We start from the raw sequence: 14,181 nt of genomic DNA on the forward strand, positions 1-14,181 counted from the left end.
CGGGTTTAGATCCAGACCCCAGTAAAGCAAATATCACAATAAAGTGAGTCACACGAATATTTTTCTTTCCTAGTATATATAAAGTTAGATTTACACTGTACGTTTGTCTATTAAATGTGCAATAATAGCATTATGCCTAAAAAACAATGTATGTACCTTTTTTTTTTAATTAATTAATTTATTTATTTATTTTTGGCTGTGTTGGGTCTTCGTTTCTGTGCGAGGGCTTTCTCTAGTTGTGGCGAGTGGGGGCCACTCTTCATCGCGGTGCGCGGGCCTCTCACTATCGCGGCCTCTCTTGTTGCGGAGCACAAGCTCCAGACGCGCAGGCTCAGCAGTTGTGGCTCACGGGCCTAGTTGCTCCGCGGCATGTGGGGTCTTCCCAGACCAGGGCTCGAACCTGTGTCCCCTGCATTAGCAGGCAGATTCCCAACCACTGCGCCACCAGGGAAGCCCTGTACCTTTATTTTAAAGTAATGCTGTTGGGAAAATGGTGCCGATAGACTTGCTTGATGCAGGGTTGCCACGGAACTTCCCATTTGTAAAAGCAATATCTGCAAAGCACAATAAAATGAAGTATGCCTATAATTGTAACTATGTAGCATTTATTATGTTACAGACTTCTTTTTTAAGAAAATTATCCTTGAATCCTACATCCTACCAGTTCCTCCTTAGCTCTTGAACTATCTAGATGCCTGATCTCCCTTTCACTTCTTAACCCACTTGTTCTACTTCATACACCGCTAAAACAGTTCTTGGTAAGGTCACTAATGATCTCCAGTGAGCCTTTCAAAGTTTTCCTCTCTTACTTGTTTTACAGAAGCATTCCATACAGTCTACCTCTCCCTTCTGAAAATACTCTTGTCTTCCTGGCTGCCATACTCATCTGGTTTTCCTCCCACCCTCTCTAGCTACTGCTCCCTGGTCTGCCTAATTCTACTTCTTCAGTCACCCCATTTTGAAATAATAGTGTTCCTCAGGGTTCAACTTTAGCTTTTTTCTCTTCTCCCCGCTGCTCCCCACACAACACTACCACAAATTATGCAGTGGAGTTTCCCACATTTGGGGAAATCACAGGGGTCAGCACATCCGGAAAAGCCTCACCCTGGGAAAACCAACTTTGTGATCTTGTTATCTCTCCTGCCAGATAAGTTTGCTTTTTTTTTTCCACCCTCTTTTTAAGCTGCATACTCTCTCTGGCCTTAACTACATGGAGTTATTCTCACATTCACTTATCTAGCACAGATCTTTTCTGAGTCTGGATCTGACTTTTCCTTTGGCCGAGCCGCAAGGCTTGCGGAATCTTAGTTCCCCGACCAGGGATTGAACCTGGGGCCACAGCAGTGAAAGCGCTGAGTCCTAACCACTGGACCGCCAGGGAAGTCCCTGGATCTGACTTCTTGATACCTGTGCTTGAAGGTCTTACAGTAGCCTCTCAAATGTAACATTCCCCAAACTGAAGTGATGATCTTCCCTCTGCTTTTCTTCCAGTATTCTTGATCCAGTAGGTAGCAACACCATCTACTAACCCGACTGTGCTGGAAATGTGGAAGTCACCTTTGACACTCCATTTATCTTCAGTTCTGCACCAGCTTCATGCCTGTTACCAACTTCTATCAATTCTTTCTCTTTTTTTTTAACTTTTATTTTATTTTATTTATTTATTTTTGGCTGCGTCAGGTCTTAATTGTGGCACGCGGGATCTTTCGTTGTGGCGCGCAGGCTTCTTCCTTGTTGTAGCACACAGGCTCCAGAGTGCGCGGGCTCAGTAGTTGTGGCGCGCGGGCTTAGTTGCCTGACCAGGGATCAAACCTGCGTCCCTTGCATTGGAAGCCCCTGGGAAGTCCAAACTTCTACTTTCTAAATATATCTAATACCGCTTTTATTTTTAAAACGTTTAATTATTTTGGCAAGAGATGTGTATGCATGTGTTTTAATCTAAATGCCTCACAAAGGCTTATAATGAAAGCCCTCAGTCATGCTAACAATCAATCATCCCTTGCTACCCCTAGTCTTTTGTTTTTAGTTTTACTTATTTTCTGTGGAAAAGGGGAAACTATTTATTCAAAAAATCTTTATTGAGCCCTTATGTAGAAGAGGTATAGTTCATTTGCAGGGTAAGCAACAGTGAACAAAATAAACCTTGGAGCTTGTATTCTGGGAGGAGAGAAATGAGTAAAATTTATATAAAGTATGTTAAGAAGATGCTTAAGGGAATTCCCTGACAGTCTAGTGGTTAGGACTCTGCGCTTTCACCGCAGGGGCCCTGGTTCAGTCCCTGGTCAGGGAACTAGGATCCTGCAAGCTGTGTAGTGTGGCCAAAAAAAAGATGCTTAAGTTCTATGGAGAAAAAGCCAAGAAGCGGGGGACAAGAAAGGGTGTGTGGGCTTGAGGGTGGATTGCTGCGTGAATTTAAAATAGGTTAGGAAGCTGACATTTGAGAAATGACTCAAGAAGCTGATTGGATGTTCAGGCAGAAGAAATTTTAGCTGCAAAGACCCTGAAGCAGGAGTGAACCTAGTATTGCTGGAGTGGAGTGAGGGAGGAGAGGCTTGTAGAATATGAGGTTAAAGTGTCAGCGGAGACTGGACAGGGAAGGAATAGTGGAGTACACTGTAATGATTGTCGTCTGTTCCGAGATGGGAAGCAATTGTAGGGTTTTGAATGGAAGAGTGAGAATCTGACTTACATTTTAAAAGAATCTCTGGGACTTCCTTGGTGGTCCATTGGGTAAGACTCCGCACTTCCAATGGAGGGGGCCCAGGTTTGATCTCTGGTTGAGGAACTAGATCCCGCATGCATGCCGCAACTAAGAAGCCCACATGCCGCAACTAAGAAGCCTGCATGCTGCAACTAAGAGTCCACGTGCCGCAACGAAGATCCTGTGTGCTGCAACTAAGATCTGGTGCAGCCAAAATAAATTAATATTTTAAAAAATCATCATCATCATCTCTGGGGAATTCCCTGGTGGTCCAATGGTTAGGACTCAGCACTTTCACTGCTGTGGGTCTGGGTTCAGTCCCTGGTCAGGGAACTAAGATCCCGCAATCCTTGAGGTGCAGCCAAAAAAAAAAAATTGGCACTTCTGCTACAATTGTCAGTGAATCTCTTCCAAATGCACATCTTTGGATTTAAAATAAATAAATAAATTTTAAAAAATAAAAATAAAAAGAATCTCTGGCTGCTGTGTTGAGAATAAATTAGTAGGGAGGCCAGTTAGGAAGCCAGTGCAGTAACCCGGAGTGGTTCTCCCTGCTCCCCGATAGTTAGAACATATGGCCTAGCCTTCCAGTACTGAATCTGCTGCAGAGGCCTTTGTGGTTTGGTCTCCTCAGTGGATTGTTCCTCTGGCTGAGGCTTTAATGTATGCATTCAAACAGTTCAAAAATAATTTAATAGGATTTCCAATGAAAAGCTGTTTCCCTTTTCTCACTGTCCCTCAGACCTACAGTTACCCTCTTCACATGGAGCCAGGTTGTTTCCAATTTTTGCTGGTCCGAGCAGTGCTGGAATGACGCTTCATGAGTCATTTCACAAATAGATGTATGTATCTGTAAGATAAACTAATAACTGGAGATTCTGGATAACTGGAGACATAACTTCATAATTCTAATAAATATTCCTGTGTCCCTTTCGATAGAGATTATAGCAATTTACACTTCAACTGGTTTTTCAGGGTGCTTATTACCCTATACGGTCACCAGTACGGCATTAGCAAACTTTTGAGTACGTTTGCCAGTCTGATGAACGAAAAGTGTTATTTCAGTACCCCATGCATTTCACTTTGAGGGAGGTTGAACATTGTTAAATGAGTTTGGTATTAATATTTCCTTTTCTGTGAACTTTTTATAAATAATCTTTATTTGTCTCCTCTGATGTTAGTGTTCTTGGTTATTTACAGGAGCTCTTTTTTTTATTAAAGGAAAAAAGTTTTTCTTTAATTCAATAATACCTGTGCATAGTTACTACAAATGAAACAAAATAGTATACAGTTTGTCAACTTCTCTTCCTTAAAGGCAAATACTATTAACAGTTTATCCGTATTCTTCCATAAAGTGTCCCTCTCCAGATCGTGTGTGTATGTGTGTGTGCGCACCATACCCACGTCCCCCCTTTTGTTAATATGTCAGTAGGAAGAGCCTGTGTAAACTGTTCTTTACTTTCTTATTTCATGTGTTTATCAACTACGGACCTCCTGATTATAGATTTACTCTCTTAATTCCCCCCATACACACACACAGAAATTCACACATCCTTGCTCTGTATCCTCTTAATATACTTACTATAACACTTAATTACGGCTAGTAATACTCATTACAACTAAGTAAATATTTTTTATGGATGAGCCAAGTAGTACAAACCCTGTCTGTATTTCCTTTTTACAGAATGTTTTATTCTTCCCGCCACTAAAAATTGCCTTTTCTTCACATGTTGGTTGACTTTAAATGCTGAAGACCAATAATATTCTGATAAGATTTTATAAGAATTCTTCTTCACAGAGCCAAGTGATATGCCTTCTCTACAGTTCTAGAACCATAAATACTGTACCTTTCAAAAATACATATATATTACTATGATCAAGATTAAATAGATTGTCTTTTTCTGGATTCCATCAGTTTCTTAAGATCATCTACATTTTAATTTGCTTCATGACTGGACCTTGCCTTTTTTCAATTTTTAGACTGTTTTTCCTTTATCTTTTTCCTTTTTCACATTTAATATATGCAAAAGGATATGTGACCCATAATATGAGTAACTGAACCTGTCACTTAACCCAAAAACTAGAGCATTACCAACAACCTGCATCTATGTATTACCACTCCCTTATTCCATTTCTGCTTCACCCAAAAGGAAACCACTATCCTGAAGTTTGTATTTTATCTTGGTTTTGTTTTTGTTCACAATATTTTTCCATAGAATTTTTTTTTCTTCTGACTGCACCTGGCGGCATGCGGGATCTTAATTCCCCGACCGGGGATTAAACCCATGCCCCTTCACTGGGAGCGTGGAGCCTTAACCACTGGACTACCAGGGAAGCCCATCTGTAGAATTTCTGATTGGCTCTTGCATGTGTGTATTTGTTCTCTTGTGCTCTCTCTCATATCCTCTATTAATTGGGATCTACTCCATTCTTCTTGAGCTCACCAATTTTCAAATCTCATTTAGACCACTTTTTCCTTGGACCATTATTTTCCCTACAGCTTTTTGATTTTCCGGGAGTTTCTGAATGTTCTTTTTTGCTTGTATTTGTTGCCTTCATCATATAATAAAGTTTTTCCAAACTGTTAACTATCATTTGATTTAGTCTATGAAGTCTCCTTTTTTCCTAGAGACTATTGTACTATAAACTTTGGCCATTCTGCGAAAGGTTATACAAACATGTTGCTTTCGAGATCTTCAGGAAACTTAGGATCCTGGGATTTCTCTTCATTGCTCTCCTGTGTTAGAGTCACAGTTTCCTGGATGCCATGTTTTCCATTTTCTTGTTAGAATTCTTACTTAGGGAGCTTTCTTTAAAAGTATACAGGACCAGATAGTAAGTTCTCTGTCACATCTTCCTCTTTTTTTTATTATTAACAACCTCTTAAAAATATAAAAATCATTCTTAGCTCAATTGCTGACTGTTCATCTTACATGCAGTGGTGCTAAGTCTGATGCCAATTTGATTTTTTTCCCATGATAGATGATGTGTTTTTTCCTCTTTTTTTGTGGGGGGGGGAGGGGTGCGGCATGGCTTGTGGGAGTTCCCTGACCAGGAATTGAACCTGGGCCACAGCAGTGAAAGCGCTGAATCCTAACCACTAGACCACCAGGGAACTCCCATGTAGACCCTTTTGACTTAAAGATTCGTATCTTTCCTTTAGCTCTTTCTCTTATTACTTCTTAGATAATTTCTTTGATGTTACCCACCATGTTCTTTCACTAGATCTCCCTCTTACTCAAATGTAAAAGCTGTCCAATTGAGGAGGACTTCCCTGGTGGTCCAGTGGTTAAGACTCTGCACTTCCACTGCAGGGGGCACGGGTTCGATCCCTTGTCAGGGAACTAAGATTCTGCATGCTGCACAGTGCAGCCAGAAAAAATTTTTTTAATAAATAAAGTAAAAAAAAAAAAAGACTGTCGAATCGAACCTTTGTGTTTCTTAGTTTTTTTTAACCAAGGTTGTTAATCTTGGTAGTAGACTTCCTGTAGTAGACTTTATTCAAATATCTGACAGTTCTTGCTTATCTCTTATTGGAAGGAAGCAGAAGAGTTGCCCTGGAGCTCTGGGTGTAGCCAGGATTTGTCATCTGACAAATGCTCTAAGTTGTGATCTTTATCTTTGAGGTCTCTGAGGGCTTGTTCAGAGGTGCCAATGTTTCCAGATCCACAGAAACACCATACCTGCAGGAAAGAATCTTCCTTGTACTTGTTTTGTTTTTCCTAGGAGTGTGTTGTCTAATTATAGGTCATTCTAACTGCAGTGAGAAACAAGATTGTTCACTGCTTGCTGTGCAAACAGACCTTAGATTAGTTTTCCTGTTTCCAAGCCCCCTTCTCATGCTTGCCCTCTGTCGTACCTCCTGCTTCAGAGTCTGAAGCATTTCAGAGTCTCAGGCAAGTGGCTCCTCCTGCACAATAGCACCCCCGGGTGTGGTCCAGGCGACAGCACCCTCTGTTCTGCCCTGGGTCACCGTACTTCTTTCATCTGCTCTAATCAATCTAGAAATTTGTTGAAAAATACCTCAAAGATTCCTCCCTGCCCAATTCTATTTATATTATAAATATCATCTTAGTCATTTACTGACAATTTAATGTAGTCTTAAAGGAAAAGGTAAACATTTGTAGTTGGTTTACTGTCTTGAACGAGAAATCTGTTTGCCTCTACTGGAGTGTGAAGCACCTTCAACCCTTTTTTTTTTCTCCCCCCCCCAACCCCCCCCCCCACCGCTGCGCTGGGTCTTTGTTGCTGTGCGCGGGCTTTCTCTAGTTGTGTCGAGCTGGGGCTACTTTTCGTTGCAGTGCGCGGGCCTCTCACTGTGGTGGCTTCTCTTGTTGCGGAGCATGGGCTCTAGGCGCGCGGGCTTCAGTAGTTGTAGCACACAGGCTCTAGAGCGCAGGCTCAGTAGTTGTGACACGTGGGCTTAGTTGCTCTGAGGCAACTCTGTGGGATCTTCCCAGACCAGGGCTTGAACCCATGTCCCCTGCATTGGCAGGCGGATTCTTAACCACTGCGCCACCAGAGAAGTCCAGCACCATCAACTCTTGCCTGTACTACTGTAATAGCCTCTTCATTGGTCACCCTCCACCCATACTACACTCTTCCAATTCATTTTCTATGCAGTAGCCAGAATGAATTTTTGGGAATACAAATCTGACTGCCAGATTATATCACGTGTCTTAGAGAAGGCATCTTATATGGAGGCCTCAAGAGATTGTGTCCTACTGGTAATGGTATCACTGCAACTATGGTCTGAAATGGATGTGATCATGGTGTCAAACAGCCAGACCCATGCTGCTCGCAAGAGCCAACCCCTAAGCAGGGCCTCTCTCTCCCCAAGGCCTCAGTCCTGGTCTAGGCCTCTGAGTCACAGATGTAAAAATAAGTCGCAGGGCCGTGAGCTGGTGTTCAGCAGCAGTGAATTTGCGTCCAGCACTGCTACTGCTCCAGACAGCCTGGAGATCCAGTTCAGCTCCCGCAGGGACTAGGCCTTGGAGCTGCTTGTAACCTGGCACTGGGTTTATCTGTAGTTGTGAATGATCAGAACCTCAGGCCTATTCTCTGCAAGTATCTAAAGGGCTTCTTGACAAAGCAAGAAATGCCAAGCCTGTCCATACTTCTTATATCCTCTCCCTGGATGTGTTCCTGGGTCAGATGCCTCTCTATGTCTGGTTTCCAGACTGTCAATGGATTTGCTCTGCAGCTTTCATCATCCCAGGTCATGACTTATGCTCAAAGCATACCTAGTGTCTAAGCCAGCTTACTTTTTTCTTTCAGCTGCTACTTGGTTTAAATCTGGAAATCCTGCAGTCTTCAGACTTCCATTGAACGGAGATAGGCCACTGTCCTGGTGTCTATTCCTAGCACAGTCAGAAGATAGCTGCTTTTTCTTTTCCCAGGAATAGAAAGGAACTGTCAGACATGCTCATTTTTGCATTATCCCAACTTGAACTTCCCTTGTTCTCACTTAAGGAAGCAGGGAAGTATAGAACCAGTATTAGTGGGTGCAAGTAATGTCTGTAACAGCCAGCTACAGATGACCTGGCAATGATGAGCCACAGAGACTGTTGGTGGAAAGGCTGGCAGTATCCCAACAATTGCTGGCATGAGCCCCAGGGTACCTAATGGAGCAGGCTGACATCTTTTCACATTGGATCCTCTCTACACCCCCCATGAACAAACTGGGTGTGCACACAGTCTTCAGCCTTTCAAAAAGAGATTTTAAAAACTCAGGAAATTGGGAATAGATGAGAACTTCCTAATCTAATAAAAGACATTTACAAAAAATGTACACCAGCATTACATGTAATGGTGAAATGTTGAACACTCCTCTTGTGACTGGTATCAGTTAGCATCACTTATATTCAGCATTGTATTGGCTGTCCTAGCTAGTGCAATAAGGAATGAAAAAGAAAGAAAGGTATAAAGATTGGGAAAAAGAAAACTATCATTTTTAACATGACACAGTGGGGTATGTATAAAATCCAAACCTATCTACAAACTGCTGCAATTAATAGGTGAATTATCAACAGCTACAAAAATTGCTTGTTTCTATGCACAAGCAACAAGTAATTAGAAAATGAAAAGTTAAAATATTACTATTTATAATAGTACCCCGCCAAAAAATCAAATATCTAGCAATCTAATGAAAGATGTGCAAGATCTCTACACTGGAAACTACAAAACTACAAAACATTTCTGAGAAAAAATAAGGGCATATATGCAAGACCTTGGAGTGGGCAAAGAAGACACAAAAAGTGATAGCCATGGAAAAAAAAAGTGATAACCATGAAAGAGAAATTGGACTTCATTAAGACTAAAAATTTGTTTTATCAAAAGATATCAAGAGAGTGTAAATGGGAGCCACAGCCTGGGAGAAGATACTTGCATTATGGAATATTAGCCATCAAAGGGCTCATAATCCAGAATATATAAAGAATTACAAATCAGTTTTTTTTAAAGGACCAACAATTCAATTTTTAAAATCTTGAACAGACAGTAAGTTCTGTCTAATAAATATCTAATAAACATATGAAAAGGTTTTTAATACTTTTTGTCATCAAAAAATGCAAATTAAAACCACAAGGAGGGAATTCCCTGGCAGTTCAGTGGTTAGGACTCCTCACTTTTACTGCTGGGGCCCGGGTTCCATTCCTAGTCGGGGAACTAATATCCCCAAGCTGAGGGGTGCTGCCAAAAAAAAAAAAAAACACCACAATGAGATGCCATAAAAGACCCATGATGTTGGGACTTCCCTGGCTGTCCAGTGGTTAAGACTCCATGCTTCCACTGCAGGGGGCACGGGTTCGATCCCTGGTTGGGGAACTAAGAGGCCACAAGCCGCGCAGCCAAAAAAAAAAAAAGACCATAATGTGAAGTGTTGGTGAGGACATGGATGAACTGAGCGTTCCACACTTTAATGGTAGGAGTGTAAATCGGTATAACCATTTTGGAAAACTAATGGGCAGGATCTACTAAAGCTAAATATGTATATTTATGACCCAGCAGTTTCACTGTTGGGTACGTACTCAGTAGAAGTGATTGGCTTATGTCCACCAAAAGACATGTAAGAATGCTCATAGTGTAAGTCATAATAGCCAAAACGTGGAAATAAATGTCCAACAACAGTAGAATGAATAAATAGTGGTATATTTATCAATGGAATACAGTGAAAAAAAAACCAAACTTGCTCTACACGACATAAATAAATCTCACAGACATCATGATAAGTGAAAGAAACCAGACACAGAAGAGTATATACTGTATGATTACATCTACATGAAACTCAAAAACAGGCAAAACTAACCTTGGTGATGGAGATTAGTAGTTATATTTGGAGGAGGCAGGGCCTGCTAAAGTATTTATATCTTGATTGGGGTGGTGGGCACAGTACGTAAGTGAAAATTTGAACTGCGCACTTAAGATCTGTGTATTTTATGTAAATTAAACATCAAGATGAAAGATATATGGAAGGGGACCTTAGATTCTCTCCATTGCTCTGCCCTCTGAGACCACACAGAGACCCCTGAGTGTCTTGATAACTCCCTCTGCCTCTGCCCTCCCCACCCCAGCGCTATGGAAACACAAATTTTTGCATCAAACTCTCCCGCGACTTCCTGTTTCTCTTAAGAAAGAGTTTCATCCTTCCCAGCCTGCCTTATATGATCTAGTCCCTGGGGAACTACCCTTAGCTTTCCCTTAGTTCCAAATTCCAAAATGAGTCAAATTCCAAAGGCCTTTGCAATTCCTTTCACCTGGAGGTCTCTTCCCCAACTAATTGCTTCTCATTCTTCAAATGTCAGTTTAAACATTACATTTTCAGGACCTTCCAGAATGTGTTAAGTTCTCCTTGACTATTTTTCTTCACTGCAACATGTCCTCACTATGCTTGCATGTCTATGTTTTACCTTTGTCATTTTTGTTTGGGGAAGGATCACTTTTGTCTTATTCACCACTCCATTCCCGGTACCTGGCACCATGCCTGGCCCCGTGGTGGGTTCTTAGAAACTTGTTGAATAAGTGAGCAAGTTACTTTATGAATGCCTGCTGTTTGCTATATGCGGTGCCAAGTGCTGGAGATACAGTTGGGTATGAGATGAATATCATAGAAGTTCACAGTCCAGGAGGGGTAAAACTTAACTGTTCTGTGAGATAAATACCATGACTGGGAAAATATAGTGTTGGGGATTTCAGAGAAGGCTTCCTGGAAGAGGAGGTCCATGATTCATGCTTTCAAACAACTTAAAGAGCCCCACAACCAGAGACCTGTCCTGAGAGGGGACCAAGCTTGTGACAGCTTCTGGACTCATGGTTCTCTTGGATTTGCCTGTGACTATGCCTGTGCAGATGTGGAAACTGCTAATTTGATGAGGTCACAGGATTTTTGAGAAGTAATCTCATTTCTTCTTACTGATCTGATAGGCTTTACGTGAGATAAAGTTTCACTTTCAGGGTTCTCCATATATGTTTAAGGCAACCTAGCTCCCTTTCAATAAGCCCCATCTCTTTTTTTTCGGGCCCCAGCAGTGAAAGCGCCAAGTCCTAACCACTGGAATCACCAGGGAATTCCCTCCTTGGTGATTCTTATAAGTGTTGGCTTATAAGTCAAAGGTGGCTTTTAGTTTCATCAGCTCCTTCTGAGAGCCTCATTGTAGTCTCAGAACTGGATAGAGCTGCCCAGACTCGTTTGTTGCAGTGCAGAGCAAGCATGGTTCATTATTTTGCACTTTAACAGCAATGTTTCATGGCAATGAAATCATTGTAGGTTAAGAGCCAAATTTTAGTTTATAAACTCAGCCTTTTCTCAAATATTTCTAGTAACTTGGCTTTAAAATGTTATTTGGTTCTGCCCAGTTTTGCCCCTAAATGGAAAGCATGAATATTTGGCAGCTGTGTGGCTTAGGGTTAAGGTTAGGCACAACATTGCTGAGCAGTGAGAAAACTAGAGGTCTGGGCCCCGAGCCCATTTCTCCCTGTGGAGTGAGTGGGGAGAAACCCCTTTCACTGTTCACCACTCACACACACTGCTCTCCTACCTGGCTGGAACACCGGGTGCCCCGAATTCCACATGGGAGGCAGCCAGCTGTCTGAGAACGGGAGTCTGATCTGTGTGGTCCTACCATCCAGCACCTACATCAAACATGAGCTGAGGGGACTTCCCTGGTGGTGCAATGGTTGAGACTCTGCGCTCCCAATGCAGGGGACCCGGGTTCAATCCCTGGTCCGGGAACTAGATCCCACATGCATGCCGCAACTAAGAGTTCGCATGCCACAACTAAGGAGCCGGCGAGCCTCAACTAAGTAGCCCGCCTGCTGCAACTAAGACCCGACGTAACCAAATAAATAAATAAATAACATGAGCTGAGTATCCCAGATCTCTTGGGAGGGAGTTCAGGCTCTGTGACCAGTGCCCAAGGTTGTCAAGTCAACATTGACACCGGAAGCTCAACCAGTGGCAGCTTTACTGTCCCTGCTTGCTACAAATTGAAGACCCATTTGAGATGCCCTAAATGAGCTGCAACTAGGGACAACCACGTGTAAAAATCTCTGGAGGCCTAAACAAGTTCAAAGTCGTCGGGTCGGAGGACTCTGACATGATGTGTTGAAGAAACGGAAGAAACAACACAGCCCCTGAGGCGCTCCTTCCCACTGAGCCCAGCGGGAGCAGACAAGCTGCAGGGTGGCAGTCTGTAAGTTACTCCCAGGCATCAGGACTGCTGCCAAGGACAGCCATTCTAGTGGCCACAGTGCTCTTTTTGTTTGGGCTAATAAATCCGCTCTTGTTTCAGTGACAATGAGTTGGGGTTATTACATTTTGATAACCAAAAGGAGAGTCCACCCACACTCAGGAAAGGGGACAGAGTTCTGGCTTCTTCAACCAGATGGACCCATGTGGGGGACTCATGCCCCTCAGTCTTGGCCCCCTTGTAGATTTACAAATCTGAGGGAATGCTCACAAATTTAATTGTTCAGAACTCCAAGTGTTCAAGTTTGAACTCTTTACAAGGCCACAGAATCAACTCTGCAAACTACCCTCCCGCAGTTCTTGGGAGACACATCTTTCTGGACCAAGACCACAGCGTAGACCTTCTGAGCTAGGGTGGTGCCCATCACCAGGTCAACATACTGGAACCTGAGGAGAGCCGAACCTTGGCTGTCTATCAGCTATAGAATGGACTGGAGCTCCCTCTGGTTTTCAGGATAACTTGACCTCAAGCTGTGCAGCCCTTCTGGCTCCACCAGCACCAGAACCTTGCCTGGTTCCCTCCCCAGCACACCTTTCCTTCCTTTCCTGGTCTTGGATCCCTGACTGTCTGAGTCCTGGAAAATATCCATCTCCATTGTGCAGACCTTCACAGCTGATAACTGTGGTATGCACAGCCTCTAGGGTGGTCCCTAGTGCATCCAGCAGCTCCCCCTCCCCCACCCCACACACATCCAGCCCCTTCTGCTTCACCACACCCTGAAGAGCCCTCAGGGAGTCCCCCAGCAGCTCCCCCTGCCTGCACGTATCTTATGTGTTCCCTAGGGTGGTACCAGGCATCCTGTCCTGGCTGCAGGGGAAGGGGCCTGGAATCCTGGGGTCCAGCCCACCCATCAGGGATCTCCCAGGGCCCTGGCCAGCCCCAGACCCTCAGAAGGGTCAAAGGCAACCTGGGATCTGAGAGGTGGGGTGAGACAGAAGCAGACGGCTCAGCCTGGCAAGGGCTTCTTGGCCACAGCACAGCCATTTCCAGCCAGTGGAGGGTGGAAATGGAGAAAGAACAACAGGATGCTCATATGGTTACGGGGAAAGGGAGGGGTGCGGAGCGACTTCCTCAGGGAGACCACCTGGAGACTGGGGCAGAAGTTTCCCCTTTGGCACATGACCCATGCTGCCCTCACCCCCTTTCCTGCCTGGGGCACACCACCCAATAGACTAGACTGGCCTTGCCCCAGGTCTCTCCGTACTCAGCAGCCAGCCAGCTGCTCTGTGCCCAGAATGTCTGGCCAGCCCGCTCCAGACTGGCTCCCAAATGCTGTGGATTCTGGAATGCAGCTACCCTTCCTGGGGCTCACAGCCCATCTTGCAGCTTTCACATTCTGCCCAAGGGAGACCAATAAGGTATAGGAGAAAAGTTACTCTCCAAACTCAACCCCATTGCCCCTGCCCACCCCCTCCCCCCAACCATCACCACCAAGAACACTCGGCTGGCTGTGAAAACCTCTTCCCTGAACGCCCTTCTTTCAGACATGCCCACTAAAGCCAACAGGTAAAAGCCCAGCCTGGAAGCCCTGGCTTTGACTGCGTAGAGAGCACACAAGCCAACAGTAATAACTTCGGCTGTTTAAGAAAATCAGTTCTCTAATCCCTTATGAGCCCCTCTATGTGGGATGCTCCTATTCTGCAGCTCTTCTGATGTTAGGAATGTGGACCCCTCATAAAAGCTAGACGTAGAAAATAGACTTTGTTTTCCTTGGCAAGGGGAGGCATCTCAGGT

General features: G+C 43.8%; 1 pseudogene; it reads right to left on the reverse strand.

The window, feature by feature from the left end:
- Nucleotides 1-1,010: 1,010 nt before the first annotated feature.
- Nucleotides 1,011-1,155, reverse strand: LOC133079203 (U1 spliceosomal RNA; annotated as a pseudogene).
- Nucleotides 1,156-14,181: the final 13,026 nt, after the last annotated feature.

Source organism: Eubalaena glacialis, chromosome 18 (genome assembly GCF_028564815.1).
Source record: "Eubalaena glacialis isolate mEubGla1 chromosome 18, mEubGla1.1.hap2.+ XY, whole genome shotgun sequence".
Taxonomy (NCBI): Eukaryota; Metazoa; Chordata; class Mammalia; order Artiodactyla; family Balaenidae; genus Eubalaena; species Eubalaena glacialis.